This window comes from Dipodomys merriami, unplaced genomic scaffold (genome assembly GCF_024711535.1).
Source record: "Dipodomys merriami isolate MVZ:Mamm:240054 unplaced genomic scaffold, mDipMer1.0.p SCAF_302, whole genome shotgun sequence".
Lineage (NCBI taxonomy): Eukaryota > Metazoa > Chordata > Mammalia > Rodentia > Heteromyidae > Dipodomys > Dipodomys merriami.
Genome location: NW_027204516.1, coordinates 681,768 through 708,843, shown reverse-complemented (window position 1 = coordinate 708,843; position 27,076 = coordinate 681,768). Strand labels below are relative to the sequence as shown.

The 27,076-nt window shown below is 43.2% G+C and overlaps 1 pseudogene; it reads right to left on the bottom strand.

Annotated features, from left to right (window-relative positions):
- Window positions 1–27,076, bottom strand: part of LOC138840842 (tubulin beta-2 chain-like) — a 45,377-nt pseudogene that overhangs the window by 16,215 nt on the left and 2,086 nt on the right.

Genomic DNA, 27,076 nt, shown 5'->3' with positions numbered 1-27,076 from the left:
CTAGGAATATATGTGTGTTATCATATTTAATATTCAAACTACATAACTGCTCCAAATCATGTTTTATTTATCTTAAAGTAGTTCTTGAATAATACTCTTTATTAGTAATGATATTATTAATATAAGTATTAAAGTTCTTCAAACATGTTTCTCTTATTAGATTAATCCTTACAGTGACATTGAAAACACCTTCTGGAGCAGCAATGGAAAAGATACTTGGTGAATACTAAGAATGAGGGATGAGAAGTGTGAAAAACTAAGAGACTTACAAGTGTGACTGGGAAACATCTTCCACAGAGCAGAATCCCAGACTTTTGAAGGTATGTCAGTGTGAGAATAGGTCTTCAACCAGTTCACATGACCACATGGATGAGTCTCAATGTTGCCACATAGATTCCTATATGAAAGACTCATGTCTGATGGGCTTTCACAACGCCAGATTTATGAAAGTTTGCTGTTTTCTTTCCTTCATACTTTAGTATTGAGTGCATTTTTTCTTTTAAAACATGAAAACAACACCATCTTTTGGACTGAGGTGTTTCCTGTCTCCCTAAGAATAGCTCTGGTATTTAAGAGGATTCCTGACAGGTTCCAGTGCCTCACTTCTTTAATACCAGCTACTCATGAGGCTGGGATTTGAATATCACAGTCGAAGCCTGCCTTGGTAGGAGAGTCCATCAGAATCTCATCTCCAATCAACTACCAAAAAAGCCAGAAGTGGAGCTGTGGATGAAGTGGTAGAGAAGCCTGAGCCCCTGACCAGCCTTCAGGCACACACACACACACACACACACACACACACACACACACACACACACACACACGTGTCTTCCTGCCAGGCTTGTCCATGGGGTCCCATGAAATTGTTGGAAACCTCTCTTCAAATGGACTCACCCTTGTATTCATGCCTTTAATGTGGAAATTGACTCTCAGTCACCTATAGATCTATTGGTTCAGATTGTGTATTTTGCATCCCACTTCCTCTGCTTGTTTTCTGAGGTGAGTCTTGTAGCTCAATACAGCTGTCCATACACTTCAAGATGCTGCTTATGATCTCAGGGCCTGCATTCACACTCCAAATGGAAAAATAAAATATAACCTGAGGGTCTTGTTTAAATAGGGATGCAGGTGGACCCATTGCAACAATGAGATGTACAAGTCATTATGTCAAAAAACGAACTTTGCAACATTGCTGGGGGGGGAGGTTCTGTTAAGGGGTAAGGGAAGGTATGGGAAGAGATGGGAAGGAAAACATAGGAGGAGGCAACAATGTTGGATAAGAAATGTACTCATTATCTTGCCCATGTAATTGTAACCCTTTGTACAGTATTTTTACAAAAGAAAAACCAAAACAAGAACAAAAAACAAAAAACAAATCAGCAACTTGCAGATGGCTGCCGGTTTTACATTTGTTTTCTTTGCAAGGTGACCATACTGGGTCTGAATGACATGGCTGAAAAGTGTTTCTAACCTGGCATTGCTGAAGTCTGGCAGGCTACCAAGGAAGCCATAGGCCAACACGGCCACATAGGCCCTGTGTTCGAAGCCTGGTCCTGACCCCTACCAATGCAGGGAGATCCTAAGAGTCTGGTTCCTATACATAGGAATACCGATAGAAGGTTATGAATGTCAAGGTTGAATTAGTTGTTCCTTAATGATAATACTATAAAATTAAACAGAGTGATTTTAAGAGTCCAATGGATTTTAATGGATATTTTTTGACACATTAAAAGAATACTATTAATTACATGGACACAATAGATTCAGGACAGTAGTTGATTTAATCAATATTTCATTAAGGATGGAAATGAAAATATTAATTACATGGAGGCATAATAAATACCCAAGAATTGCTAGGAATGTAGTTTATATAACTGAAGAATGTATAGACATCTCTGGCACTCTTTAAAGATCTATATTTATTTGTGTAGTACCATCTGCATGTCAATCTCTTCTTATTTTGTCAACCCCTGGGGCTTGATCTCAGGTGCTGGGAACTTCTTGTAAGCTCTATATGCCCCAGGCTGGTGTGCTGACACTCACCCATTCATGAATTGGGCCATGTAGGCTATGAGTGCAGATGCCAGCCCTCAGAAAAATTGAATGGTGGAGTAAGAAGCCTATGGTGACACATGTTTTCCTTTTCTGTGAAAGTCCTGGGTGTCAGGTGTGAAGTTTCATACATAGGAAAATCTATATCTTATGTAATAAATGTAGTAAATGTTTCATGTGTAATAACAGTCAATAAAAATAAATGGTAAATAAATAAAATAAAACAAAAAATGAAATGAATAACTACAGTAAGTGCAATATGGAGTCAATATACAGGGCTCGATCTCAGGGCCTGGAAACTGCCTGGCAGCTGAATTGGCTAGAGGCTGCTGTGCTGGCAGTCACCCATTCATGAACTGAACCTTCTAGGCCCTGAGTTTAGATACCAGCTCTGCCAAAAATGTAATCTTGTAGTGAGAAGCCGAGTGTGACACGTTTTCCTCTTCTTTGAAAGTGCTCGGTGACAGGTAGGATGTATAAATTGTATGCAAATCTATATGCTATGCAATAGGATGTCATAAAGGTAAGAAATGACATAGGTGGAAGAAAAACAGATTGAATTAGTAGTGAATCATTCTGGGATAAAATTCAACGCAATAATTATAGGACTTGGATTAAGTTTAATTAATATTTTATTGAGCATTAAGAGAATAAAAATTACATGCAGACATAATTAAATACCTAATAATGGGTAGTAACACACGATGCATAATTTAATTTGTCTCATTTATAAAATATGTGATTATATGTATGGATGTATGTACATATATGATAAATAATAACAGGATATTGAGTAATTATTAATGCTTTATTAATTGTTCAACTGGGACACATCATTAAATGGAGACATAATTTAAAACCTAATAATTGGTAGTAATATTATCTATAATTCAATAATATACAGACATCTATCTTTTTGTGTATATAATACTTATATACAGGAAGCTCTACCCATTTATACCTCGTTCACTCCTGGGGCTCGGTGGTTGAGTGCTCGCCTAGTAAGCAAGAAGCCCTGGGTTGGATTTCTCAGTGCCACATAAACAGAAAATCCAGAAGTTCTGCTGTTTTTCAATCAATTAAATGCTAGCCTGGAGCACCAACACTTAGGGACATTTTCTAAGCCCTTACTCAAGCCCCAGGACTGCCGCCAAAAAAAGGTAGAATGTTCTACCTGCAATGATATAAGGACAGGACTTCAAATACATCAGCACAGAGCAAGCTAGGAGTCTGGTGCTGACAGCTGCCACCTAACCTGACTTAGCTATATGTAAACCGCTGCAACCCAGCTGCACGGAAGCAGATGCTGAAGGCTGGCTTAACCCCATCATCCTAACTGTTTGGGAGCTTTAAAACCCAGCCCTGGTAGGAAGTCTGTTAGACTCTTTAAAATGTGGCTCCTAGTGGCAGAGCTCTAGCCCTGAGCAAATGTTATTAGAACAGTATCCACATGCTTTGAGTTCAAGCCCCATGGTTAACCCCCCACAAAAAAAACACCCCTCTAAACCATTAGATGTGATCTTGTGTGGTTTGTGAAATGTTCCTCAAAGAGGGGTAATACTGATGAAACCACCCTAATTCTAATGACAATTTGTGGAATAGAGCTATGTGCTCAGCCCTTCATAGGGTGCTCTGTGCTGAGTCTTGCACAGGGTGCTATGTGCTGAGTCCTTTACAGGTTGTAGTGTGCTGAGTCCTGCATTGGGTGCTGTGTGTTGAGTCATGCAAAGATTGTCACGTGCTGTGTCCTTCATAGGGCACATTCATTCATCCGGTCCTTGTAAGATCTCCACAACTGAGATGATTTTGCAGACAAAAAATGTGATATATATATATATATATATATATATATATATCACATTCTATGCCTCCATAAGAAAAAATGACATTGCCACATTTGTTAGGAAATGGAAAGACTTGGAAAAAATTATATTAAGTGAAGTAAGACAGGCCCAAAGAAACATATGTCCCATGGTTTTCCTTATTTGCAATAACTAGTATATGCCTGAGAAAAGCAGAAAATGTCAGATATGTTGCTCTTAGGCGAAATGAACCACACCATAAGGATTCAAATGTTTTTTCTTTCATGTGGTTGTTTCTAACATATTAATAAGATGATTTATTTGTTGCTTTGTAGGTCTCTCCCCAACAGTATAACCCCCGTTTTCACTGTATTTGATGTTGGTATAATTAATGGAGGGGAAGGGAAAAAGCAAATTGTTTAAATAGGGATACAGGTGGACCCATTGCCACAATGAGATGTACAATTCATTATGTCTAAAAACGAACTTTACAACTTGGGGGGTGGGGAGTGAGGGGGAAGGGATAGGAAGGGGAAACAAAGGAGGAGGCAACAATGCTTACTAAAAATTGTGTTCAATACTTTGCCAATGTAATTGTGACCCCTCTGTACGGTATTTTCACAATAAAGAAAAACAGGAGTTTGATTAAAAAAAGAATATTGTGGCTCAGATGTGTCCCCATGTTATGGACAAAATTATGTATTACTGATGGCTAGTGAGTTGTCTCATGTAGACAATTGTTTTGTTCTATTTTTACTCAGTCATGAACCTTGAACTTGGGGCCTAGGCACTGACCCTTACCTCTGGGCTCAGGATAGCCCTCTACCACATGGAGCCAAGGAACCGCTTGCAGCAGAGTGCCACTGCCTAGGGGTCTATAGCTGAGGTCTGTCATCCTGCCATCTCAGGTAGCTGAGATCTGAGGATCTGGGTTCCAAACTATCTCAGACACAAAAGGTCCCAGGAGACTATTATCTCCATTGACCATTACGAAACCTGAAGTGAAGTTTGGTGTTTGTGGCTCATGCCTGTCATCCTAGCTACTCAGGAGGATGAGATCTGAGGATCATGGTTCAAAGCTAAGCTGGGCAGGAAAGTCCTTGAGACACTTAACTCCAACGAACCACAAGGAAACCTGAAGTGGTGCTGTGGCTCAAGTGGTAGAGCACAAGACTTGAGCTGAAGAACTCAGGGACAGCACCCAGGTCCAGACTTTAACTGCTACAACAGACAACAACAACAACAAGAAAAACACAGAAACAAACTAACAAACCTGAAGCAGAGGGCTGGGAATGGGCCTTAGGGGTAGAGTGCTTTGCATATATGAAACCCTGGGCATGATTTCTCAGGACCACATCACTAGAAAAAAGCCTGAAGTGTCTCTGTGGCTCAAGTGGGAGAGAGATATCCTTGTACAAGAGAAACTAGGTACACTGCTTAGGTCCTAAGTTCAATCTCCAGGACTGGTGTATGCACGAATGCACATGGACACACACACACACACACACACACACACACACACACACACACACACACACACACACACACAGACCAGAAGTGAAGCTGTGACACCAAATGGTAGAGCACTGGGCTTCTGCACTGAGCTCATGTTCAGCACTCAGTCCCTGTGTTCAACCCCAAAACCTAGCCACCCAGAGCCCAACTAGGACAGGTCAAATATTTCAAAACCTGATGAGTTTCACCAGCCCTAGATGATAAGAAGCGTTGTGATATCCGACATGTGCTTGATTTCCCAAGGTTCCAGAAACTTTGGAGAGGCATCATAGGCCCATCATTGCCTGCAATTAAACATTTCAATAGGTTCAGTGCCCTAGTTGTCCGCCAGAAGGACTCCTGAATTATATTGAACAATGTATCTGAACACCGGAATTTAGTCTCACAAAGGCAAGATAAGTGCAGGAAATTCGGCCTGCCAAGGGTGGTGGCATAAATGAAGGCTTCCTGTCAAAACAGAGCACTGGTGAGCGAGATAGCTTGTGGTACAAAGAGGCCTTTTTTTCCCTGACTTTCAGAGCCTACCCACACTCATCCTCACTAATTGGCCCAGATGGAGTTGTTTGTTACACAGCTGTACAGGAGTGAGGCTTTTTGTCTGCCTGTCCAGACAATGAGAGACTTCTTCCAACAGGCCTGGGATGCAGAGAAACCCTCAGGCTACACTGGGAACAGTGAGGGGAGCCTCAGAATATGCAATGTCTTGAAAGCCCTGTCTGTGCTATGAAATCATTGTACTGAAAACAAATTTCCTAGTTCAGTGCCATTCATCATAGCTACTCTGGAGATTCACCTATAGGGATACATCCATCCATATACAAATACATAGAGCTACACCGTCTTTTTCTTTTTTGGTGGGGGGCAGGTCCTGGGGTTGGACATTAACCCTAGCCATTGTCCCTGAACTCCTTTTGCTCAGAGGTAGTGCATTAAAATTCACAGCCCCATTTCTGGGTTTTTCTCTGATCTCATAGATATAATAGTGTCAAATTTCCTACACTGGCTGGATTCAAACTAAGGTTCTCTACATCTTAGCCTCCTGAGGAGTTGGAATTACAGTCAGCAGCCACTGGCACCTGCCTTTCTTTTCTTCTTCATTTTTTACTCTGGACATCTGACTTCTTAACAGGGTCATTCCAATGGTTTGAATTTATAAGTAAACTACCCAATGTTCTTTATAGCTGCCTTCTCTGAGAAGGATTTTCTCTCCTTATCTTCCCCTCTGGCTACAGGTTTGAAGCCAAAAATGAGAAATGAGTGTCCCAGGATTTTGGAGCAAATGTCCACAGGCCATGCCAGTTCAGTCACTTAGCATTGAGCTGCAGTGAACTTACTGTCTCAGGACGAGAGGACTGAAAACTTGAGCGATTTTCATACTGTCTGCATTGCTCCTTTTGTCTATAAAATTATGAATTTTTTTTGTCTACACCCTTAAGTATCTAGAACACACTAGAAGCATCTTCCTGTTTCTGTTTTTCTCTAGAACCTCTTGAGATTTAGACTAAAGGTTTGTGTGGAGCGGCTTCTCAGTGAATCCCTAAGGAAAGCCGCTTAATCCTCCTCAGGAGATCACCATTCAAAGCCAGCCTGAGCAGGAAAGTCTGTGAGCCTCTTATCTCCAATAAACCACCAGAAAAACAGAAGTGGAGCAGTGGCCCAGAGGGTAGAGCTCCAGCTTTGAGAGATAAAGCCAAGCAGGAGATACTGTCCAGAGCAGGCAGTAAAGCCTGGGATGCGCTTATGTTCAATTATCAACCTGATGGCTGGAAGTGGAGCTGTGGCGGTGGTAGAGCCTCAGCCTTGAGCAAAACAGCTCAGGAATGCATTGGGCCCTGTGTTTAAGCCCTGGGATGCCCACAAGAGAAGGCCAAGTTATGTATCAGTGTCCTCCTACCAACTTATGTGTGTATATTACTTCCCTGAGTGCAAACAGACCCTATGCAATGCTTCTGCTTTTACTTACTGATTTATTTTTCAGATATGCTCATTGCGCATACTGCAGCATTCTCTTCATTTCAGGCCCACATCACTTTTCTCTTCCGGGGCTCCCCGCCTGCATCCTTATATGATGCACACTTAAGCTCTCAGCAGCCTTTATTTACATTTTATTATGAGGCCAACACAGGAACAGTCACAAATCAGGCAGGGGAAGAGAAGATCAGGGTTCATAGTTATTACAGCCATTCAGAAAAATTAACTTGGGGACGAAAAATGGTAGCATACTTATGTAAAAACTACCATTAAGAAAAAGATGAGGGGGCTGGGAATGTGGATTAGTGAGAGAGTGTTTGCCCAGCATGCAAGAAGCCCTGGATTTGATTCCTCAGTAGCATATACACAGAAAAAGCCAGAATTGGTGCTGTGACTCAAGTAGCAGAGTGCTAGAGACAGTGCCCAGGCCTTGAGTTCGGCCCAAGAACTGCCAAAGAGATACCAGGTAGGTAGGTAGGTAGACAGACAGACAGACACATAGACAGACAGACAGACAGACAGACAGACAGACAGACAGACAGACAGACAGACAGACAGACAGATAGATAGATAGATAGATAGATAGATAGATAGATAGATAGATAGATAGATAGATAGATAGATAGATAGATAGATAGATAGATAGATAGATAGATGATAGATAGACAGAGACAGAGACAGAGAGAGAGAGAGAGAGAGAGAGAGAGAGAGAGAGAGAGAGAGAGAGAGAGAGAGAGAGAGAGAAAGAGAGACAGATAGATAGATAGACAGATGATAGGTGAATCTGGTCTTGGATGTCAGTAGGAAAGAAGGGAACACTTCCCCACCATGAGGCCTTCTGCAGTATGCCAGGAAACCAGCATCGCCTTCACATAACCACAGAGCAGGAAGACTGTCTCTCTCCCACTTCTCAGGCAGTGGAGGGCCCGAGAGTCAAGAGGGCAGAGCCAAGTTTTAGCTCACATGCTTGGAGGCAGAAGAGAAAGGGCCCTGCCTCTCTTTGGACTGGGGATGTACATTAATGATGTGGAGAATGAAGGAAGGAGAATGGACTGGCAGAGGTAGAAGGGCCTTTAAATCTCACAGATAGAGAGTCAAGAACCTTACTCCCTAAGACCAAAAAGCAGTATTTTTCTTCTCTGTTCCTCCCCTCTCCCCTACTAAACTGGCTCTCTATTGGTAACCTAAAGATAGCCTGAGGCTCCCTTCACCTGAAGGAGGAAGGATAATTAGTCATTGTTTGAAGAGGCTGAGAAAAGCCTGACCCTGGTGTGACTCTAACAAATATTTCAGGTTTCCCCCCATTGCTGGCTGTGCCTGGAATGAATGAAGTGGTTTTGCAGCTCACTTCCCTGTTGAGTGTATACATTCTGCCTTCTAATCCTGCAGGCCTAGGTCTCTGCACCTAGCCTGTTTTTTTGAAACTGTTTCCTGTCCTTCAAATAAAGTGTTACATTGGAGTTCTTCCTGCTAGCAGGATGGGTCAATGATGTTTCTTTCCTGCTTTTATAGCTTGAGAACTCTAAGAACATTTAGAATACAAGTAACTTCTCATCACCAAGGGAAACCCAGGAATTCTTGAACATGTGATCTTTCGGAAGCCCACTGGAGGACACAAGATGATTACAATCTTCACGTGAGTGGCTGGGCAGATGGATCTGCTACACTTGAACCTTGAACTCGGCCTGCTCTCCTAGTCCATGTCCTTCTTTGGTCCTTGTCCTGCTAGCTCCTCAGGAGCTTCCAAGACAGAAATAGATTGATCAAACCCAAAGGGAGTTACTGGCTTTTTCCTTCTTTTTCTGTCCTTTGCTTTAAATGTCTTGCAGGTCTTTGGGCTTGAATTGTGGATCTAGGCTCTGTCCCTGGGCTCCTTTGGCTTAAGGCTAGCGCTCTGCCACATGAGTCCCTTTCTGCTTTGTCTGTGGTAAAGTGGAAGTCAGAGCCTCATAGACATTCCTGCCCTGGCTGTCTTCACCCTGTGATCCTCAGACCTCAGACTGCTAAGCGAGGTTGACAAGCATGAGCTTCTGTTGCTCTGCTAAGTTCAGAACTGTAATGACATTGAAAATACAAGTCAACTGCTCATCATAAAGGGCTTGGGGAGCATATTAACCTTTTCAACATTGGATCTTTCAGAACCCTGTAGAAAGCAAGGTTATAATGCTAAAGACAGAGAGCCTGAGCATATGAATCTGCTATACTTGAACATTGAGCTCTGACTCCAATTCTGATGATGTACACCAGCATTCATTTTCCAGAAAATGTTCTCATAATTAACAAATAGGAAAAGTATTTTGATTAACCCTCACTTTTTTTCCCAGATATGTGTCTCGAACTCAAGCCTGGGCACTATCCCTAAGCCCTTCAGCTCAAGGTGAACACTCTACCACTTGAGTCACAGCTCCATGTGGGGTCTTTTGGTGGTTCATTGGAGGTAAGTGTCTAACAGGCTTTCCTTGGCTAGGCTGTCTTTCAACTGTGGTCTTGAGGTCTCAGCCTCCTGATTAGCTAAGGTTGTAGGTGTGAGCCACCGGCATCTGGCCTATTGTTTTTGCCAGTGCTGAGGCTTGAACATAGGTCCCGGGGTACTGTCTCTGAGCTTCTTTTTCTCAAGGATAACACTCTACCACTTGAGCCATTCCACAGACTCTGGCTTTTTCTGAGTATGTGGCACTGAGGATTTAAACCTTGGTATTCATGCATGCTGAGCAAGCTCTCTACCTATAAGCCACATTCCCAGCTTCACTCTTACTATTTTATCCCTCAACTTGCCTATCCTCAAGAAAAAGCCTCTGAGTATAAATCATCTAAAGAAATCCCTATAGGAAGTTGTCCAAAAATGAATAAGACAAAGCTCATACTGGGGACACATTGTAAACATGTGATGACTGTGACAAATGACTCCATTTCATTATGTATCATATTTCAACACTTAAAAAAGTATTAATGAAAAATGACTCAATGTCCTAAATTATTGTGTATAATTTTATAATAGATGTACAAAATGTAATAAATATTATGTATGTATGTAATAATACTAAATACATTAAACAACGAATAAATGAATAAAATAAAAATAAAAAACAATGACAATAATAATAATATGTAATAAACATACATATGTAAGTATATATCATAAATATTTTTCCATTGCAGGGCCTTACTGCAGGCCTTGGGAACTATAGCCTGAATTTGTTTTCCTCAAGGACTGTAAGCTTTGCCTTTACCCATGGTGCAAAAGAGTTACCTGGAATGTAAGATCAAATCCCAGCAATGGCAGAAATACTGGCCCCATTTCCAAGACAGTGACAATTTTTTTTGATGAAAGCACTTATGTTTATTCAGTTCCATACTGAACATTTCAAAAAAAAGCAGTGTAGAATTTTGTACAGCTATTCAGACATCTTTCCCTTACCCCCAAAGTCCTTCTCTGAGCACTAAATTGTTTATTTTTTGTATGATGTTTATTGTAAAAATGATGTACAGGGGGTTACAGTTATATGAGCAAAGTAATGAGTACATTTCCTATTGAGCATTGTTGCCTCTTCCTTTGTTTTCCCCCTACTATCCCTTCCCTCCCATTTCCACAACTACCTCCCCCTGCCAAGATCAGTGACTTAATTTTAAATTTTGGCTTGGCACAGGGTTTGAACTAAAGTAGTGGTGACTGCACCTTGCCTCACATTGGTATGGATTTACCAAGACCCTGAGTTCAAATCCCAGGATAGAAAATAAAACTAGCAGAAATTCCAAATCAGGAAGCTTTATTTTTTAAATTTAGTTAAATAAATAAATAAATAATTTATTTGTTTGTTTGTTCTTTTTTTGCCAACCACGGGTTTTGAACTCAGATCATGGCAACACTGCCTGAGCTTTGATATCCCTAGGCTGGGCTGCAGCGTCTTGACCCAAAGCCAATCCTGGGATCCCAAGCCAAGAGGGCTTGCAGGAAGAAAAAAAAAGTGGAACAGCACCAAAAGTAGTGAGCTGCAGAGGGTTGGGGGGGGTTATAATTTTTTTCTTTGCAGGGTGACCCTACTGGTTCTGAATGACACAGCTGCAAAGTGAACCTGACTTGCCATTGCTGAAGGCTGGCGGGCTATCAGGTAAGCCATAGGCCCACCTGTCAACATAGGCCCCAGGTTCAAATCCCTGTCCTGACACCTACCTACCAGTGGCGGAGATCCCAAGAGACTCGTTCCTATGCATAGGAATACTGATTGAAAAAGTAGTTCATGCATTGGTTTAGTCTAAAATTGGATGCAAGAATCCTAGGATTCTGATTGATCTTAATTAATAGTTTAATAAGCATGAAAAGAATAATATTCCTTCAATGGACATACAATAAATACCTAAGAGTTCGTAGGAAAGTAGTAGATGTCATTCAATAATACATAGTCGGCTCTGGCACTTTTTACCAATATATATTTATTTGTATATCACCATCTGCCTATCCATGTATCACTGTTTTGGCCAAACCTGGGGCTCATTATGAACACCTGGGAACCACCTGACAGCTTCATTGGCTAGAGGCTGCCAGGCTCACACTCACCCATTCATGAATTGAGCCTGCTAGGCACTGAGTTCATATCCTAGCACTGTGAAAATTTAATCTTGAATTAAGAAGCTGAGTGTGACACATGTTTTCCTTTTCTGGGAGAGCCCTGCGTTTCAGGCATGATGGAGAACACATATAAAAATCTAGATACTCTGTGATAGAATATAAACAATATAATAAATGGTATAAGTGTCATCAGAGTCAATAAAATAAATGGTAAATAAATGAATAAAACAAAAAAATAAAATGAATAATCACACAAAACACAGTATGGACTGAACATCTATATGGAAGTATAAATCCTACCACACCAAACACGATATGGACTGAACATCTGTATGGAAGTATAAGTGCTATCTTTAAAATGCATATAAGGAGTATGTTTTCCAGGCCTGAGGCTTGAATTCAGCCACCATATTAAAATGGTATGGAGGGAGATCCCTAGATATTAGTTTATGGACCTAGGAAGAGTCATGGAATGCGATTGATGTCATCTTTGAACCAGTCAGTAGTTCATGCGTGATGGGAGTAGGAAATGACAGGCAAGAATCATGGGGTATTGCTTATTTGCAATGAAGATTTGATGAAGCATGACAATAATCATCAGTTGTGAAATGGAGGCGTCAGGAAAGATCCAAGAATCGGTAGTCACACAGCAGATTCGATTCCATCATAGGTGGCCATCTCTCCTACTCTATACAAATATGTACTTATTTGCATACTATCTTCAGCTTATAAATGGATGACTGCTGTGCACCCTCCCCCTACCCTCCACCTCGGGGCTCAATCTCAGGTCCTGAGAACGGCCTAGCTCCTTAGTGGCTCACAGTCTGGTGTGCTCACGTGGACCATTCACCTCTTGGGCCTGCTAGGCCCTGAGTTCAGACCCCAGCACTGCCAAAAGACTCATCCTGATGTCAGAAGCCAATCGTTGCACCTGTTTTCCTTTCCTGTGCAAGTTCTGGGTCTCAGCTAGGATGGAGAATGCATGAGTCACCCTGTGGCCATGGAAATTGGTTGTCATCCATGTCAGCACAGTTATACCTGTCATCATATACACAAGAAAATACACACTACATCCATGAATAGCATACAAAATAGAGAGAATAACTACACTAAATGAACGATGCAGTCCACACACAGATGTGAATGTACATCCCATGTTTCAATGATGCATTGATGTCTATTGTGGCATCCCTGGGGCTCGATTTCAGTTCCTGGGAACTGCCTAGTTCCTTCATGGATCACAGGCTGGAGTGCACATGTGGACCCATTGGACAGTTGGGCCTCCTAGGCCCCAAGTTCAAATCCCAGCACTGCCAAAAATTCACCCTGATGTGAGAAGCCAGTCTTTGCACCTTTTTTTTCTGTGCTGTGCATGTTCTAGGTCTCAGCTAGGATGGAGAATGCATAGTCAACTCTCTACTTATGTGAATAGGTTGTCATCCAGGTCAACACAGTTATATTTGTCATTCTATACTCAAGAAAATACACACCACATCAATGAATAAGGTAAAATAATGAGAATGACTATACAGAACGCAAGGTACTGCCCACCCATGTATGGAAATAGAGGTCCTCTGTTTAAATTGGGAATTTATGACTATATTGGCCCCTACCCTGGGGGGCTTGATCTCAGGTCCTGGGAACGGCAAAGCTCCTTAGTAGCTCACAGGCTGGTGTGCTCACCATGTCCCATTCACCAATTGGGCCTGCTAAGCCTTGAGTTCAAATCCCAGTACTGCCAAAAGCTTCACCCTGATGTGAGAAGCCAATTGATCCATCTGTTTTCCTGTCCTGTGAAAGTCATGGGTCTCAGCACAGATGGAGAATACTATATAGTCAGCTCTATAGACATGGGGATAGGTTGTCATCCATGTCATCACAGTTATATCTGTCATCATACTCAATAATCATGAATAAGACACAAAATAAAAAGAATAACTACACCGAATGCAAGTTGCATAACACACCTGTAGGTAAAGAGAGATCTTATGTTTAAAAAAGGTGGGCTTATTATTTTGTCCATTGCTGGGGCTTCAAATCAGGCCTGGGACCTGGCCTGACATTCTAGTCTTGAAGGATGGTGAGCTTCCCTTTCCACCACAATTCAACAGAGCTACCCAGACCTGAATTCACATCCCAGTACTGACAAAAGTTTCATCCTGATGTCAGAATCCAGTCATTGCAAATATTTTCCTCTCCTGTGAAAGTCCTGGGTCTCAACTAGGATGGAGAATAAATTCATAGGCAACCCTATAACCATGGGAACAGCTTGTCATCCATGTCAGCACAGTTATACCTATAAGCAATAAAATACACAGTACCTCCATGAATTAGGAACAAAATAAGGAGAAGTGCACTGAATGCAAGATGCTGCCTACACATGTATGTAAATATAGATCCTATGTTTAAATTATGAATTTATGACTATCTGGCCCTCTCTGGCACTCGATGTCAGGTCCTGGGAATGGCCTATCTCCTTCATTGCTCACAGACCTGTGTCCTCACATTGACCCTTTCCTCAATTGGGCCTGCTAGGCTCTGAGTTCAAACCCCAACACAGCCAAAATATGAATCCTGATGTGAGAAGCCAATCAATTCACATATTTTCCTGTCTTGCGAATGTCCTGGGTCTCAACTAGGATGGAGAATGCATAAGAAACCCTATAGACATGGCAATATGTTGTCATCCATGTAAACACTGTTATATCTGTAACCATACGCAGTAAAATACACAATACCTCCATGGATAAGGAGTAGACCGAACACGAGATGCTGTCCACACATATATGTAAATATAGATCCTATGTTTAAACAATGAATTTATAACTATTGTGGCCCACCCTGGGGATCAATGTCATATCCTGGGAATGGCTTTCCTCCTTAGTTGCTCACAGGATGGTGTGTTCACATTGACCTATTTGCCAATTAGTCGTGCTAGGGCCTGAGTTCAGATTCCAGCACTACCAACAATTGGATCATGGAGTAAGAAGCTGAGTGTAAAACTTGTTTTCCTTTTCTCTGAGAGTCCTGGGTGTCAGGTATGATGGAGAACACGTCTACAAATCTAGATGCTATGTGATAGAATTAATGTAATAAACGGAATGGGTGTCATCATAGACAGTAAAATCAATGGTAAATAAATGAATACAACAATAAATACAAGGAAAAACCACACCAAACTTGTATGGACTGAACATCTATAGGTAAGTACAAAGCCTATCTTTATATAAATAGTATGTTTTCAAAGGCTGGGGCTTGAATTCAGGCCTAGTCAACAAGCCTGAAGTTCTTATCTTCAAATCCACTGCAGATTTACCCAGACCCTGAGTTCAAATCCAAAACCTGGCAGAATAAATGGTGGGAATTGCAAGCCAGGGAGCTAAATTTATTTTATTTTATTTTTTCCCAGAGTGGGGCTTGAACTCGGGTCGTGGCAACTCTGCTTCAGCTTCGATCACCCTAGGCTGAAGTGCAGCCACTGGACCCACAGCTGATCCTGGGATCCTAGATCCCTAGGCCTTGAAGGAGAAAAAAAAATCACAGGAAAAATGTGGCAAGATGGCCTTTTTATGTTTTCTTCCTTTGTGAGGTGACCCTCCTGGGTCCGAATGACACTGTTGCACAGGGTATTTTACCTTCCATTGCTGAAGGCTGGTGGACTATCGGGGAAGCCATAGGACTACGTGGCAACATAGGCCCTGATTTCAAATCCCCGTCCTGACACCTACCAATGGCAGGAGATACTAAGAGTCTCGTTCCCATCCATAGGAATGTTATCAATGTCACGGTTGAATGAGTTGATCGTGAATGATTCTTCTATAAAATTAGACAAGATGATTTCAGGAAGCTGATTGATTTTATTTAATATTTATGAAACATTAAAAGAATACTATTATTTACAGGAATGCAATTATTTCAGGACACTGATTTAATTAATAGTTTATTAAGGATGAAAACAATAACATTAATTACATGGAGGCATAATAAATACCCCAGAATTTGTAGGAATGAGTCTATATAACTGAATAATGTATAGACATCTCTGGCACTCTATAAACATATATATTTATTAGTGTACTGTCATCCGCATGTCAATCTGTTCATATTTTGTCAACCCCTGGGGCTCGATCTCAGGTCCTGGAAACTGCCTGTCAGCTCAATTTTCTCCAGGATGGCTTGTTGACACTCACTCATTCATGAATTTGGTCTTGTAGGCCATGAGTTCAGATGTCAGCACTCCCAAACAATTAATTGTGGAGTAAGAAGCTGATGGTGACACATTTTTTTTTCCTTTTCTGTGAAAGTCCTGGGTGTCAGGTATAAAGTGAAATACATATGCAGACCTATAATCCTATGTAATCAATGTTCTATGTGTCATAATAGTCAATAAAATAAATGGTCAATACAAGAAAAACAAAAATGAATAACTATACTGAGTGTAATATGGAGTGAACATTTGTATATGAATATAAATCATATATTTAAAATGTACATTAATAGGATGTTTTTTAGTGCTGGAGATCAATTTCAGGCCTAAGGAACAGACTTGAATTTCCTGACTTCAAGGAGGCAAGCTTCCCCTTCCACACAGTGCAACAGAGTTATCCAGACAATGAGTTCAAATCCCAATCCTGGCAGAAAAAAATACACCTATGTGAGGTCCAATTCTTAGGTATTTCGTTCTGCCTCCATTTAATGAATGTGATTATTTAAATGTTTAATGAAGTATTAACTAAAATTGATCGGTGTCCTAGGTTATAATTGTGTATAATTTGATCCTAGAATCATTCAAGAACTACTCATTCAGTCTTGACATTGATCACATTCCATTGGTAATCTTATGGATAAGAATGAGTTTCTTACAGATGCTGGAGGGGATGTGGACAGAAAGGAACCTTACTTCATTGTTGGTGGGAATGTAAACTTGTTCAACCACTTTGGAAAGCAGTATGGAGGTTCCTCAAAAGACTTCACATAGATCTCCCTTATGATCCAGCAATCCCACTTTTGGGCATTTACCCAAATGTTTACAAACAAGACCACACTAAAGCTACCAGCACAACTATGTTTATTGCAGCATTATTTACCATAGCTAAGATATGGAACCAACCCAGATGCCCCTCAGTAGATGAATGGATCAAGAAAATGTGGTATATATACACAATGGAATTCTATGCCTCCATCAGAAAGAATGACATTTCCCCATTTGTTAGGAAATGGAAAGGTTTGGAAAAAATTATATTAAGTGAAGTAAGCCAGGCCCAAAGAAGCATAGGTCCCATGGTTTCCCTTATTTGCAATATCTAGTATAGGTATGAGTCAAACGGAAAAGGTCAGATAATGTGATGTTAGGAAAATGAACCCTTAAATATGTATTTTAATGTTTTCGTTTCTTTCATGCATGTGTTTCTAATGCATTTATAAGATTATTTCTTTGTTGCTTTGTATGTCCCTCCCCCACAGTGTAACCCCCGCTTTCACTATATTTGATGTCAGTATAACATGTGGAGGAGATGGGGGCAAACAAGTCATTTAAGGATTCAGGTGGACCTGTTGCAACAATGAGAAGTACAAAATGTCATGTCAAAACCAACTTTACAATGTTGGTGTGGGGTGGGGAGGGGGGTATAATTGGGAGGGGGAGGGGGGAGGCTGGGAAGGGAGGTGAAGGGTAAACAAAGGAGGAGGCTGCAATGCTTGGTAAGAAATGTATGCATTATCCTGCCCATGTAATTGTAGTCCCTCTGTACAGTATGTTCTCAAATAAAATAAAATAAAATAAATAAATAAAAAAAGAAAAAAAAAAGAATGAGTTTCTTAGGTTCCCCTGCCATTTGGAGGTGGCAGGACCAGGATTCCAACTGTGAGCTCCAGCTCCCACCACTTCAACCCCAGGAGAGGGAACTCACAGGTCTGTGCCAGAACATCAGCAAGACCAATGATTAGGCAGGCACCAGTGGCTCTCAGCAGTCCTCCTTGATACTTACAAGGCTGTGATAGGAGGACAATGGTCAAAGTCACCGTAGGCAGGAAAGTCCTTGAGACCCCTGTCCAATTTCAATGCCAACAAAGTCAGAAGTAGAGCTGTGTGTCTCCAGAGGTTGAGGGCTAGTCTCGAGCAAAAGCAGCTTACAGACTATGCCCAGATCCTGAGTTTAAGGTCCAGGACTGGCAACAAACAGACATACACAACGATCTAAAGCCGGTCACCCTCTTGTCCCCAACTGAATTAGACACAGTTCCCTGGGAAAGGGGCTGGGGAGCCACTGTCATCTTCACTCTGCCCATTCTGCCTACATCACTGGATTCCGGCCATACTCCCATTCTTTCATGGTTCTTTCTGACCAATGGGATATAAGAATGGTGGTCACACCCCATTCCATGCTGCCTGATAGCACTGGGATTACTCTGTTGGTTGACACCACTACCAACAGTTGAGGAAGGTAGAGGTGGCTGAGTGGTCATCAAGACTCAAGCTGTAAGAGGAGAGGCCTTGCTCAGCCCTGCCACACACCTGCCCATGCCCCGGTCCCCTTCAGCATTCCGCGGCACTGCATTTCAAACCTAGCACTGCTTGCTTGGACCCATGGTACCTCTTGGAGTCCTCAGGTGATGACACACCACAGGCAGGCTTGTGGCCCTGACCTGGTCAAGGCCCCCCTGTCTCTGCTCCAGGCCTGAGTATTTGCCATGCTACTGCCTTCGCTGCTTGAACCCACCAGGAGCTGCCTCCAACAGCTTCTCCCAGCAGCACATGTGAGTGGCCTCCTCCTGGGCCCATACCCTATGACCCCCACACCATACGATTTCCCCCCCCCCTTCCCGACTGGACCTCCGGCTCCCTTATGCCCTACAGTCTGACCAGGGCGCTGCAACAAATGTGCCCCAGGGGTGGGGGTGGGAGTGGGTGTTGACCAGGGGATCCCACGCCCATCCCTAGCTGCCAGTGTCCCAGGAAACAGGGAAATGCAGGGATGGGTGAGGAGGGGGCACCACAGAGACCCTGGCTTGGAGCAGTGGGAACCACACAGCCACGTATCTACACCCTTCCTCTTCCTGGTGGGAACCTCGTGGCTTTAGTCAGAGGTGGGGAGCAGCACCTCCACACCTGCCTTCTTGGGTCTTTTCCTTTTTTCTGAGGGCTGGGGGTGTTGGATGCAGAAAATAGGTCTCTCTTGCTGTGTGAGCCCTTGTCCTCTGTGCTCAGTCACCCTTTCACCTGAAGAGAGGGTCCCAGAAGAGCCCAGTAGGGAAGTGACAGTGCTGGGGGTCAGAGCAGAATGTGAATATCTGGGAGGAACACCCCCCCAAACTCACATACACATACACCCAGCCTGTCCCTTCCCCCCAACTGTCAACAGTTCTCACAGAGTGATCACATTTCCCAGCTCTGCCAGCTTCTGCTGGTGCTCCCAGTCTATCTGGTCTCCTTGTCCTTCCCAAGAATCTGCCATGTGGCCCAGAAGCATGTAGGCTGGAAGTAGGGAGTAAGTCCATGTATGTAGCCTTTAGGACCCCATCCATTTCCCCAACACCACCCCCACCTGGGGTCAGACACCCCTCTGGGGTCACCATGACCCCCTGCTTGTTTCCTCTCCTGGCTCTGAGGAGCCGCTTGTCTCGGGACTCCTTCACCCAGCGTCCTGGACTAGGGTTTTGGTGAATGGGGAGTCAAGGGTCTGGCCCTGGAGAAAGGGATAGGTAGGGTGGTGCTGCATCATTAGAGTGGTGCTCCCCTTGGGTTGGAGCTCCTGATTCCTCCAAGGGAAGCTCCGTGCACTAGCTTGTACATTGTCCCAGATGAGGAACCAACAAACTCTGGAGAGGCACTACTCTGAGTCTGTTTGTGCGTGTGTATGTGTGTGTGTGTGTGTGTGTGTGTGTGTGTGTGTGTGTGTGTGTGTGTGTGTCTGTGTGTGTGTGTCTGTGTCTGTGTGTGTGCATGAGAGAGAGAGGGAGAGAGAGATATCATCTTCCTCCTTGTATAACCTGACTGTGCTCAGGTGAGTGATCATTTGGAAAATTGCAGGTGCTGCATGGACGAGTCTTCTGTCACTGGTCTGGATTTGTGTGTGTGTGTGTAGAAGTGGGTTGTAATAAGGTGGCTGGGTCCTTTGGTAACTTGTGCCTGATACATTTTGGGGATGCATGGGCTTTGTGGCTGAGGTCTGGGGGCCTGGAAGTGTGAGACGCTTGAAGGGGACTCAGCAACATTAAATTATAAGACCAAGGGAACTGTGTGCCTTCGTGCTCTCTACTCCTTTGGGCCTGGTTGGTGGCAGCTGGAGCTTGGGAGGACCTGGGTATGGGGCCCACAGGGGTTGGCTTCCAAGGGGGACAGAGAGCATGGCCAGCACTTAGTAAGGAGGTGAGCCCTGCTGGTATGGAGTGCACCAGCATATATCAGATTCCGGGTTTTCTCATCTTGACTTCTGATGGGTGAGGCCAAACCTATTTTAAATCTTTTGCTGTGATCTTCATATCTCAGCCTCCTGAGTAGCTAGGATTATATGCATGATCCTCTGGCACCGGGACTCTCGTTCTTTTTGGTGTATTAGGGTTGAACTCAAGGCCTTAGGCTTGCCAGTCAGGTCTTCTACCACGGTAGCCAAGCCTTTCTGTCTTGGGCATTTCCGAGATAGAGACTCACTCAATATGTGCTCAGGCTGGGCTGGATCGTGGTCCTCCAATCTGTGACAGGCATGAGCCACGAGGCCTAGTCCTCCTTAGTTGGGATGGTAGACATATAGCGCCATGCTCAGTCATCCATTTAGATGATTGTCCTAAACTTAGTTTACAGCAGCCGTAAAGCTCTGGGTTGGGCCTCCACCATTGTACCTCAGTCTCCTCCTGGGACAGTTGTGAGGAAACAAGGGATCAATATAGGGGGATCTCTGGAGCAGGGCCTGGCACAGAGGGAGCGGCTGTCAGATATGGTTCTTGGCAATTCTGGGAGCATATGACAGGAAGATAACTGGGAAAGGGCTCAGATGGGGCCTGTTATTAGTCGTGTGACATGTACGGGATTATGAAACAAAACATGGTTCTCTTTCATCCTTATCCTATTCCCATGAGGAAGGAGATCCTTCACTGTGTTCAGTTTTGTAGCTGGGGAAAATGAGGCACGGAGAAGATAGGTGACCAACTCATGACCTCCAGTTGACAGAAAGCTCAGCCTGACTTCTCTGCCATGGTCCCTAGGAGAATGAGTGGTATTCAGTACACTTCTTGTGGTGGGAAGTCCACTTCTTGTCAGTCGTGGGGCTTGAACTCTGGGCCTGGGTGCTGTCTTTGAGCTCCTCAGCTCAAGACTAGCACTCTACCACTTGAGCCACAGTGCCACTTCCAGTTTTCTGGTGGTTCTTTGGATATAAGAGTCTTATGGACGTTCCCGCCTGGGCTGGCTATGAACCATGTTCATCATATCTCAGCCTCTTAGTTAGGATTATAGTCCTGAACCACCGGCACCCGGCTTAATTGTAATTCTGGCTTTCTTTCTCTCTCTCTCTTTCTCTCACAGGAACTGGTTGAATGGGTGCTGAAGAGGTGGCCCAGTGTCCCCATGTGGCTGGAACCTAAGGTGGCCCTCTCATTCTGGAAGTGGGCTGTGGGTCAGGAACTGTCTCACTCAGCCTGTTGAACCAGCCCCATGAGGTAAACCCCTCTGTGCCCTGGCTAGACCATCCAGCCTTATTGTCCATCCAGCCTTATTGGACTTAGTATTGTTTTCTATGTCCTTTTCTAGCAACTGGCCAAAATTATGATACATAGTTATGGAATGAAAATATAATACCATCTCAAGAAAGTCATTTAGAACTCTGGGAATGTGGCTTCATGGTACGGTGATTGCCTACCATGCATGAAAACCTGAGTTCAATTCCTCAGTACCACATAAACAGAAAAAGAAACACTGGAAGTGGTGCTGTGCCTCAAGTGGTAGAGTGCTAGCCATGAGAGAAAGAAAAAGCCCAGGAATAATTCCCTAGCCCTGAGTTTAATCCCCAGGACTATAGGACTGGCAAAAAAAAAAACCCAAAAAACATAAAAAAACATTTAGTTAGTAAATGCAAAATAAATAATCCATACTTGGAATATATGTTGCTCCTTCCATACTAATACCTGACAATACTCCCTAATTCATGTACTTTACCTATATTAGGATACTGTGTTAAAAAAAAAGTTTTGTTCATTAGGTCACAACAATTAATGCTAGGAATGTGCTTAGATGTCAGGTGAAGATTATTTCTGGAAATTCAAAGATTCCAGGCTTTTGAGTGGTCACTGCTAATCACAATGAGGATAGTCTAAGTGAGATTTGGAAATCTTTTTGGTCAGTCATGGCACCAAAAAGGCAGAGGCAAATTATCAGTTGGGACAAGAGAAGGAATAACTCTAGATGGAAGGAACAAATGATAGTAACTAATTCATACCAGAAATCATTTTAGGGAACCATTTTTGGTTATTGAAGAACTAGTTATCAACCAGGCTTATTGTTCATTGCCTTTAGCATTCTAAATCTCTTAGGCTAGTTCTTAATCTCTGTGTGATAAATGTATCTCCTCTTATGCTGTTTTTCCATACTTGATCTCTTTTGCTTTCTAAAAATCACAGTCTTTCCTGATACTAAATACACCTACACAGATGGCAAGGGGTTGCTAATGTAAGGGTCCCATAGCTCATGAGTCATTAATGTAACAAAATGGAATAGGAGGACTTATTTATTGCTACCTCAATTTTTCTGAAAGCTGCCATGGATTTCAAAAGGCCTCTTTTTTACAACCTGATGGGGCACCAGATAGTATTTTTGATTTTTCCATTGCTAACCCCGATTATGATTATGCCGCCTACTTAAAACATAATTCATGAAAGTTTAATGGCTATGCTCCTGATACGCCTGGGGAACCCCTGAAAAGATGGCTCATCCAGGGTGGGTGGCTTCCATTTTGGTGAGTCACTCTCCCTTTCACAATAAAACTAGCATTCAGCTGGATTTGTTCAGACTTTTTGCAGCAACAAACATGATTTTACTGAAAAAGCCCAAAGAAACTAAGAGTACTGCAATTGGGGTAAGAGCATGTGTGAGTTATCCTATGGAAATTTTAGCTGGAAAATTAGATAATTTAATCATTATTAATCAAGGAAAATCTTATTATATTAGCTGTAAGGGTTGTATTTTTACTAATTGTCTTACTTCTTCTCTGGATAAAACATATTCTGTAATTTTTATTTTAAAAAGACCTTCATATGTAATGTTACATGTAGATCTTTAAAATGACCCTTGGTTTAAAAATTCTGCTTTACGAATGCTGAAAACTGTGGATATTATGTTGCAGCCAAAACGCTTTGTTACGGCCTTGATTTTAGGAATAAGTTCTTTAATAACAATAATTAGCTCTTTAGCGATTTCTACAGCAGCCTTAGTAAATGAAGTAAACAATGCTCATTTTGTTACTGATTTAAGCAAAAATGTTTCATTAGACCTAGCAGAACAACAAATTATAGATAAAAAGTTAGAAATGAAAATAAATGCTCTGGAGGAAGTGGTTCTGGCTATAGGTCAGGAAGTTCAAAATTTAAAAACACAACTCTGTTAAATGTCATGCTAATTTTAAATATATCGGTGTTACTGCTCTAAAATATAACTTTTCTTTTAATTGGAATGCTACCAAAAATCATTTGTTAGGAGTTTGGAGAGATAAAGATATCTCTCATGTTATGGAGGCTTTACAAGACAAAATTACATCAATTAGTAAAGCTCATTTAGATGTAAAAAATTTACAATCTTTGGCAAAGTTATTTAAGCATAACTTGGAGGCCCTCAATCCTCTGGATTGGATTCATGTAATAATTATAATTGCCATTGTCAGATCAATTCTCTCAATTCTTATTCTTATATTTTGAGTCATTTTCAGGATGATCTTTGGATTTGTCTCTTCTGTGCACCAAGACATTCATGAGCTTCAATTAAAAAAAAATAGGAAGAAATGCCATGATACCTCCTGCTGAATCTGCGTGAGAGATCATGCCAGACAAAGCATAAGCCTCATGGAAGCATGCCTGCAGGAAGCGGGTGTTGGTTCAAGGCTTCCTATACACTTGGCTGCACCTTTATTGCCTCTACCTTTATTCTAACTATATTCTTCTTGGCTGTACATTTGTTGCCTTTATTCTTGTTTTGGCTATTTTTCTATTGATCCACGAACAGAGCATGTGAAGCCACTTCCCCTTGTGCCTGAACTCGCTCCTCTCTGCTCTCTCTACCTCCACTCCTCTCGCAGGCCGCCTCACACCCTCTGCGCATGCACACCTGCCCCTGCGAGACCCTGGCCACTGCTGCCTCCACAGTGAGGCCCCTGGGCCCTGCCTCCTCCTCCCCTCAGCCCAGTCCCCTTTTCCCCTTGGTTCCGACCCCTACCCTTGCCCACAAGAGCAGCCCTAACTGAGCCCTAAGGCTTCCAGGCCATGGGAATTACAGCCTCACCTCAGCTCAGCACTCCCCGCCAATCCTAGCACTTGCTCAGGGGATCGAATCTCCCCTCAGCCCCACCACTAGAGGAGACTCTCCTCCAAGCCTCTCCACTCTACATATCAAGGATGTGCACAGTGACCCAGTGAGAGAGAGAGAGAGAGAGAGAGAGAGAGAGAGAGAGAGAGAGAGAGAGAGAGAGAGAGAGAGAGAGAGAGAGAGAGAGAGACTGAGAGAGAGAGAGACTGAGAGACTGAGAGACTGAGAGACTGAGAGACAGAGATTTAGAAAGATTGTTGGGGAAAACTACCTCTCAAGGACTCAGAATATAGCACCCTTTGGGCTGACTCAGCACACAGCATACTTCAAAAACCAGCACAAAGCACCCTGAGTAAAAGACTCAGCACAATGTGCCCTTTGAAGGACTTAGCATATAGTAGCCTTTGGGATGACTCAGCACACAGCACCCTTTGAAGGAGTGAGTCCATAGTACGCAGTGAATAGGACTCAGTGCATGGCACACTTTGAAAAACTCAGCACGTAGCACACTTTCCCAGGACTCAGCACATAGCACCCTCTGATAAGACTCCATACACACTATCCTTTGAAGGGCTGAGTATATACCACCCTTGGTAAAACACTCAGTGCACAGCACCCTTTGAAAATCTCAGCACATAGCACAGTTTTGAAGGACTCAGCACATACCACCTTGTGGAAGAACTCAGCACAGCACCATTTGAAAGACAGTACAGAGCACACTGTCTACAGGAATCGGCACACAGCACTCACCTCATCCCTCTCTTCTCAAGGATGCAGCACATTGCACCCATTGGGATAACTCAGTACATAGCCATCTTTGAAGCACTCAGGAAAAGTACCTGTGTAAAGGACTGGGCCCACAGCACCCATTGAAAAACTCATCTGTCCCTCCCTTCTCAAGGGGTCATCACATAGCACCATTTGGGATGAATTAGCACACCACACTTTTGAAGGACTCAGCATAAAGTACATTGTGTAATGGACTCAGCACACAGCACCCTTTGAAAAACCCAGCACAGCCCACTCTTCTCAAGGACTCAGAACATAGCACCCTTTGGGATGACTCAGCACAACAGCATGGTTTATGAAGACTCAGAAAAAACACCCTATGTGGGAAGAAACCAGAAAACAGCATCCTGTGAAACACTCAGCACATACCTGTATGTCACAAGTTCAGCTGTCATTAGAGTTAGAGTGCTTTCTTCAGTATCATCATTCTTCAGAAACACTTCACAAATCCTACTAGTTCACATTTAGCTAATGTGTGTTTTATGGGGGAAGGTGAGCTGGGGGTCTTGAATTCAAAGCTTGGGCCCCTGTCTCTGAGCTCTTTGGTTCAATGCTAGAGCTCTACCACTTTGATTCACAGCTCCAATTTTGGTTTGTTTTTTTGGGTTGTTCTTTGACAGGCCTTATGGTGATCAGGAAGGCCAAGTTGGTGTGTCCATGGGCAAAGGCTCTTAGCTGGGCCTGGAGCTGACTTCTCACTTCTTGTGCCCGTGGAAGCAAGGCCTCCTGGAGCTCTCTTGGCCTAGGGTGGAACAGATCGGCTCTGGAATCAGCACTCAGGGTGAGCAAAAGTCAGGTTGGCCCCTGTCTCTTCCCCAAATTGAACTCTAGAGGACAATAGTCCCCCACGATGGCACAGGGACATATGTTCCACGTCTGGCCACCAGGAGGCAGGAGTTGTCCACCATAGGGATTTTATCGAGTTGTGTTTTCTCTTGTTTCCCTGGGGACCGCATCATGCTTTGAAGCCACCCTGGACAGGAAAGTCCTTGAGACTTACCTACAATTAACCATCGAAAAGCAAGTGGGGCTGTGGCTCAAGTGGCAGAGCACTAGCTTTGAGCAAGAAAACTCAGGGATAGAGCCTAGGCCCTGAGTTCACACACACACACACACACACACACACACACACACACACACACACACACACACACACACACTCCACATGCATGCAAAATCAAAGATTTCTACACTGCAATCTTTGGGTATTCTCTACTTTTTCCCCACTGAGTCTGGTGGCTATTGGCCTAGGTGTTTGACGCATCCAACACCACCTGGCATCTTTAATTTTGGGGAACAGAATGGCTAGAAGGTCAGCCTTCCCCCATCTCAGCTCCTTGATTGGGTCAAGGTCTATCCAGGCCCTTTGGATCTCCTTTTACAGACTCGCCAAGATGCCTTCAAAAGGTATCAAATGCTGGGCACTGGTGGCTCATGCCTGTCATCCTAGCTACTCTGGAAGCTGAGATCTGGAGGATCACGGTTCAAAGCCAGCCTGGGCAGGAAAGTGTGTTAGACTCTTATCATCGATGAACCATCAGAAAACAAGAAGGGGCCCTGTGGCTCAAGTAGTAGAGTGCTAGCCGTGAGAGAAAGAGCTCCGGGACAGTGACCAGGAAAAGAGTTGAAGCCCCAGAACTGGAAGAACAAATCTTTATTGGAGGCTTGTTTTCCCTTTGAAAACGATTTTTTCTTTGTGATAAGCATAACATGGGCCTCTTCCCTGGCCACCAATAGGCCATTAGATGTCCCTTGAATATGGACCACCTCCCAGCAGACTTTGCCCTACCCAACCCACAGTTAACCCTTCCCAAGACCCAGAAGATGGAGGCCTGAGAGAAAGGCCACTGGCCACCTACTTATGGTTGCTGCTGA